This window comes from Myxocyprinus asiaticus, chromosome 8 (genome assembly GCF_019703515.2).
Source record: "Myxocyprinus asiaticus isolate MX2 ecotype Aquarium Trade chromosome 8, UBuf_Myxa_2, whole genome shotgun sequence".
Taxonomy (NCBI): domain Eukaryota; kingdom Metazoa; phylum Chordata; class Actinopteri; order Cypriniformes; family Catostomidae; genus Myxocyprinus; species Myxocyprinus asiaticus.
Window position 1 is genome coordinate 3041852 of NC_059351.1, and position 7131 is coordinate 3048982.

General features: G+C 38.8%; 1 pseudogene; it reads right to left on the bottom strand.

The window, feature by feature from the left end:
* Positions 1–5902: 5902 nt before the first annotated feature.
* Positions 5903–6828, bottom strand: LOC127445540 (neuronal acetylcholine receptor subunit alpha-9-I-like; annotated as a pseudogene).
* Positions 6829–7131: the final 303 nt, after the last annotated feature.

Sequence of the window (7131 nt, forward strand, 5' to 3'; positions counted from 1 at the left end):
TGGACTGTCTGGGCCCTGTGCTTTCTTATCTTTTGTTTCCGGAAGACCCAGCACACATCCTCCTCACAGATCTTAAGTGCAGGTTGAGTAGCAGGAGGGGGGAGGAGGGTGGTTGCAGTTGGTGTGTGTGTGAAGGTCAGAGTGGGTGTGGGGTGTGAGACTGGGCTTTTAAAATCTACAGTAAAACACATTCAGGTCGTCAGCCAGTTGTTGATTGCCTACAGTGTTGGAGGATGTTGTCTTGTAGTTAGCAGTGTCTTTCAGGCCTCTCCACACTGATGCAGGGTCTTTCAGCTTCTCAGAGTAGCTGAGTAGCTTCTTTTAGCCACTCGAATCTCTTTTGAGTTCAAACCCTTTTTACTTTTCACATCTCTTCGTTACATGTTTTGTAACCATTAGAAATATTTTAGACACCCAGGTGTTTGTCTTTTCTTTTTGTAATGTTGAATTCATTGAGAATTTTATATAAAATTTCTTATTGATCCATGTTTACCTTATGTTGTACATTAGTCTTTTTGAATAAAGCATTGAAAAAAGACTTCACTAAACTTGAACTAGATGCACTCAAGGTACCATAAACATTTCGTGGACATTTTACAAATACAGGCCTTCAGCAAAATGTTTAGGGCAAATACCTTAGATCTTAAACGCTTATTAGATTTAACAAATAAAACATGCAAATAAATAGAAATTACAACCAATAGTTTTTGGATATGTGTTAAAGAAACTTTTGTGAAACCCGATTAACACATGACAAGGGCAAATGGCTAAACAGGAAACAACTGCATTTCTTGCACCTGAAGAAGCACATAAAGGCAGCATAATTATAATCCATACGACTCCAGTGGTTAAATCCATGTCTTCAGAAGTGATATGATAGGTGTATGTCTGAAACAAATGAATATTTAAGTCCTTTTTTACTATAAATCTCCATCTTTGTCCAGCCCTGACCAATGGGTGGTGACATGCAGAAAGAATGTGAATCACTAAAAAACAAATGAAGAAGAATGCGAAAGTGCAAGTCGAAATTCATAGTAAAAAAGAACTGAAATATTGATCTCTTTCTCACCCACACCTATCATATCGCTTCTGAAGACATCGATGTAACCACTGGAGTTATGGATTGCTTTCATGCTGCCTTTATGTGCTTTTTGGAGCTTCAAAGTTCTGGCCATCATTCACTTGCATTGTATGGACCTACAGAGCTGAAATATTCTTTTAAATATCTTCATTTGTGTTCAGCAGAAGAAAGAAAGTCATACACATCTGGGATGGCATGAGGGTGAGTAAATGATGAAAGAATTTTCATTTTTGGGTGAACTGTCCCTTTAAGAATTTCAAATGAGACCAGCAATTTATCTTTTTTTCACCTGTGTTCTGCCCTCCTACATTCCTTTCTCAGAGAGTGGGTGGAGTCTTTGAGCCAAGACTGATGGTCAGCTTTATTCTTACATCTACTTGGCCCCAAAGAACCAACAGAATCAAGAGCAACAGAACAAATATTGTTAAAGAGTTCAACCAGTTTTTCAGTGTTTAAACCACAAGGGGGAGCAACTGTAATATGTGATACTAGGTTGCAGCAGCTATGTCTAGAGCTGAGTCAACAGTTTCAAACATAACTAAGCTGTGATCAGAGACTGCAGCATCAAATTCTTCAAGATTAGTAATAGAAAAACCATGAGACAGAACAAAATCTAAAGGATGACCCTTTTGAAGAGATTTAGATGGACAGCAAAGATGAATGTTTAGATTCCACAGGATTAACACACTTTCACAGAAACTCAGAGAATTTTTTGAAAAAATCCTTCCTTGTTACATTTCAGGGGCCTTAAACCAGAGCACACAGTACCAGCCCAACTAAATCAGTCATTGAAAGTAGGACCTAAGTGCATAATCAATGCATAATCAATTCATATTAATGATAATGAGAAACAGTGACTTTAATTTAGAGAATTCCTGTGTTTCTAAGAATTTCATAACCTGTGCACTCAACGTGCGTGAAAGTCATGGTTTAACATACAAATCGCAATGACAGTGATATCCAAAAATATAAACATATTAAGAATAAGATGAGCTCTAAATAAAGTAAATGTTACAACAAACACCATAACAAACAGTAAAGCTATAAACAATACACAGTAACCTGCATAATTTATTCATACTGCAATGTAATGCTGGGAACTTCTTATCACAGTCTTATAAGACACAGATCGCACAACTTGCTGAATAATGCTCACACCTGACAGAAATGCAGAAAATAAGTCATAAAAATATTCTTTAGTGGCTATTTGAGTCTTTGAGACTTATTTAGTTTAAAAATGAAAATTCTCTCATCATTTACTCACCCTCATGCCATCCTAGATGTGTATGACTTTCTTTCTTTAGCAGAATACAAATTAAGATTTTTAGATGAATATCTCAGCTCTGTAGGTCCATATAATGCAAGTGAATGATGGCCAGAACTTTGAAGCTCCAAAAAGCACATAAAGGCAGCATGAAAGTAACCCATAAGACTCCAGTGGTTTAATCCATGTCTTCAGAAGCAATCCAATAATTTTGGGGTGAGAAAAGACCACTATAAATCTTGACATCAGCAGTCTCCTTGGCGATCATGATTTCAAGATCGATTACACTTCCTAGCATCATCTAGCGTTCTGCACATCTGTCAAGCACTAGGAAGTGTAATCGAGCGTAAAATCATGACTGTGCCTAGAAACTGCAATGGCAAGATGTACAGTGAAAAAGGAGTTACATTTTGGTCTGTTCTCACCCAAAATCAATTGGATCACTTCAGAAGACCCGGATTAAACCATTGGGATTACTTTTATGCTGCCTTTATGTGCTTTTCGGAGCTTCAAAATATTGGTCACCATTCACTTGCATTGTATGAAGCTACAGAGCTGAAATATTCTTCGAAAAATCTTTATTTGTTTTCTGCTGAAGAAAGAAAGTCATACACATCTGGGATGGTTGGGGCGATGTGTGGGGGCCTCCATATGCTCAGAAACGGCCCTGCTTAGAGGCACAGTTAAAAATTTCAACCTAGTCTCATAGAATAAACGTTAACTAAATTGTTGATTATTATTATTTTTTTAGCCCCTTTTCTCCCCAATTTGGAATGCCCAATTCCCACTACTCAGCAGGTCCTCGTGGTGGCGCGGTTACTCACCTCAATCTGGGTGGTGGAGCACAAGTCTCAGTTGCTTCCGCTTCTGAGACCGCCAATCCGTGCATCTTATCACGTGGCTCGCTGTGCATGACACCGCAGAGACTCACCATATGTTTACTTATTTTACATTGATATTTCAAATTATTATCTGCAACAGGATACAGTACAATGCCAAGAATTAGACCTTATCTTATGTTGACATGTTGATATGATGTAGCTAATACACTGATGTTACTGTAGTTATCCGGTCTTTTCCATGCATATGCACACTCTTCCAAAACATATTCGCTTATTTGTTTACATAGCCACATAACTACATTCACTGACAGAAACCTTGGTGTGTTAAGCCGCTTCCTCTTAATCTTTTTAGCCTTGTAAAATAAATTGGATTTGCATTTACATGTTTCGGAACGCTGCCTTCTGCAAAAAAAAAAAAAAAAGAAAAAGAAAAAAAGTATGCCATTTTGAAGTGCATGTGAACAATATCAGTGTATGATTGTGTATTTTAGAATTTCAAGTTCAAGCATTCACCTTATTTTCCAGATTGTGGACATACATCTATCCATTCCATTTGTCCCTACATTTTTGTGGAAAATAAGAGTGCTTGATGCATTTAGTACTGATCCCTTGATCACATTAATTCTGAAACCATGATATTCAACCAGTGGCATGTCCAGAAGTCTCCAAGTTAAGGAACTGTGATAACTGTGGGCATATTTTAAGCTATGTACTGTGCTAGAGCACCACTAGTATTAAAGCAAATCTCTTCAGAAATCTGCTTTTGAGTTTCTCTTTTATTGTCAGTTTTAGTTTAATTATTATTTAGGTGTAAGGATCAAGTATCCATATAGAGGTGGCAGTATAAAGTGGCAGTGTTATCAAGTTTTAACTCAATAATTTTTCGTCTTTTGCCTTCTTTTTGACCAGGAGATCCTTCTAAAGATGATTTATTTATTTATTTGTGTTGCACCATTAGTAAAGAAAACTCTATGCAGAAAACACTGCGTGGAACAGCACAGCAAATCAAAGAAATAAGTTGTGTGAATACAAATGCATGAAAGAATGTGTTCTAGACTAATTTATGTAAATATTACTATATTCAGTGTAAAAGGTAGATAAGGATGCTTAAAAAATTAGAGGAAGAGTGTTTCAGTTAAACGGACAGTTCACCCAAAAAAGAAAATTCTCTCATCATTTACTCACCCTCATGCCATCCCAGAAATTGAAGGCTTTCTTTCTTCTGCTAATCACATAGAAAGATTTTCAGGAGAATATTTCAGCTCAGTAGGTCCTTACAATGCAAGTGAATGGTGATCAGAACTCTGAAGGTCTAAAAAGCACATAAAGGCAGCATAAAAGTAATCCATACGACTCCAGTGGATATGATAGATGTGGGTAAGGAACAGATCACTACCACCCATGGAGTCGTGAGTTCGAATCCAGGGCGTGCTGAGTGACTCCAGTCAGGTCTCCTAAGCAACCAAATTGGCCCGATTGCTGGGGAGGGTAGAATCACATGGGGTAACCTCCTCGTGGTCACTATAATGTGGTTCTCGCTCTTGGTGGGGCGCGTGGTGAGTTGTGCGTGGATGCTGCGGAGAATAGCGTGAAGCCTCCACACGCGCTACGTCTCTGCGGTAACGCGCTCAACAAGCCACGTGATAAGATGCGCGGATTGACGGTCTCAGTCGCGGAGGCAACTGAGGTTCATCCTCCGCCACCCGGATTGAGGCGAGTCACTATGCCACCACGAGGACTTAGAGCGCATTGGGAATTGGACACTCCAAATTGGGGAGAAAAAGGGGAGAAAAGAAAAAAGAAAAAGAAAAAAAAAGAAACAGATCAATATTTAAGACCTTTTTTTTTTTTTGACCAGCCCCAACCAGTAGGTGGCTAATTGTGAAAGTGAAAGATACTTCCACACCAATATGTGGAAGTAAAAGTGAAAGTGTAGATTTACAGCAAAAAAAGTACTTAAATATTGATCTGTTTCTCACCCACACATATTATATCACTTCTGTAGACTTGGATTAAACCACGGAGTCGTATGGATTACTTTTATGCTGCATTTACATGCTTTCTGAACTTCTGAGTTAATGGATAAGAGAATTTTCATTTTTGGGTGAACCCTTTAAGTGGTATGAATAAAAAAATCTGCTTCTCTTGGTGTGTTTCACACTCCAAATTTTTTTGCAAACTTGCCAACAAAAAATATTTCAGGCTGTATCACAGAATCCTTTTGTCCTTCAAAGACAGAATCTCTCAATGAGTTTATATGTTTGTGTTTGTGTGTATATATATTACAGGACTGGTCTAATATACAATATTAGTGTGTGTGTGCTTGTGTGTACTTGTGTGTGTGTGTGTGTGTGTGCAAGGGTAATTATGCATTATTGTGTGCTCATGCCAGATGAATATTGTGTTACTCTACATACACATGTGGAAACACATCTACACATGAAATATTAATAGCATTTCTTTTACTATTACAGCCAGAGAATCTGAAAGAGTGGAAAGAACACAAGTAGACACAAGAAAGTGTGAAATACAAACAACTAACACTCATGCAGTAACTGTAATCCAGATATCAAACAACTGAATGTACAACATGTGCCCATTTGCCAACAAACACAGGGTAAATTATTGTTTGACAAAAATAAACAATCTGTAACTAACTGGACTTTGACACATTATATAAACACTTGTGACTGTGTCTTGAAGGTGCAAAGGGCTCTAGGTCGCCTCGGCCAAGACTAGGATGCTCATGAGGAAAACCATGATGAAAAACACCCACATGAAGAATCTGTCCATCACCTTAGCAACATTCTTCCACTCAGCCCCTTTGGCCTGGTGTGTCCTCTGCTCTCTGAAACAGTTAGCGATATACTCAATGTTTTGCATCACTTTCTGATGTTGGCCGCAGATACATGCTGAGCCAGTTGTGGTCTTATTGTAGTTGTCTGCTCCATAGGTTTTGCTGTAGCCATTATCATGGTGATAGGCAACTCCATTGAGTAGCCATTGCTGTGATCGTAAGTGTATCCATTGAGTTTTTCCGGAATGGAGAGTTCGCTTTCTTTCAGTTTTTCCTGGCTTATCCGTGGTTGCTTATCACATCCATCTCGACCGATATAGTGTGCATACTTAGAGTGATGGGCACTCTGTGGCACAGGAGAATTTGATGATGGGTGGGTCCTCTTCTGATGCTCTTGTCTATGCTACCGATTGTCATTGTGGTGGTGTCCATTTCCCTGGAGATTCTTCTCATGGCGATGGTCTCTGTGATTGTTGTACCCATTAAACTGACTGTGGTTTGGACAGTCACCATAAAACCCTTTGTTAAAATACACATCTCTCTCCAGGCTAGCCAGTGGGTCTTCAGAGAACGATGAGCCTCGATCGCTCTCAGGTGTTGTGCAGTTCTCCCCTACCTCATACACAAAGAAAATTTTAGACATGTAGTCTATGATCAGGACTTTGGCCCAGTGGGGCACAGGTTTTGCCTCCGCTCCACAGAAGTGTATATTCATTATAAAGATAGTCAAAGATGTAGAAGCTGTTATCATAGTCATTGTTGCAATGTAGTATTTACCTATGAGAAAGAGAAAAAAAAAAAAAATTATCCATTCCTCTCCACTGTAAACCAGGTTTTGCGCCATTCAGGATAGAATTGAGAATGCTTTTTAAAGGTGCAGGCAGTTAGTTTTTACTCATTAAAAAAGTTTTACTCATAAAGAAATGAATAGTTACTTTGCAACATATGTACAGTATAAGAACATGAGCACTCACATGAGATGAAGACTCCAGTCATGTCAGCAGCCATATAAAAGCTGTTTTATTCTACATGGAGAGGGTGCCCTCACATCAGGGCCGTTTCTAGCTATAAGCGGTATAAGCAGCCGCTTAGGGCCCCTGAGCCACAAGGGGCCCTGCAAAGCGAGGTATTTTTTTATCGTGCTGTG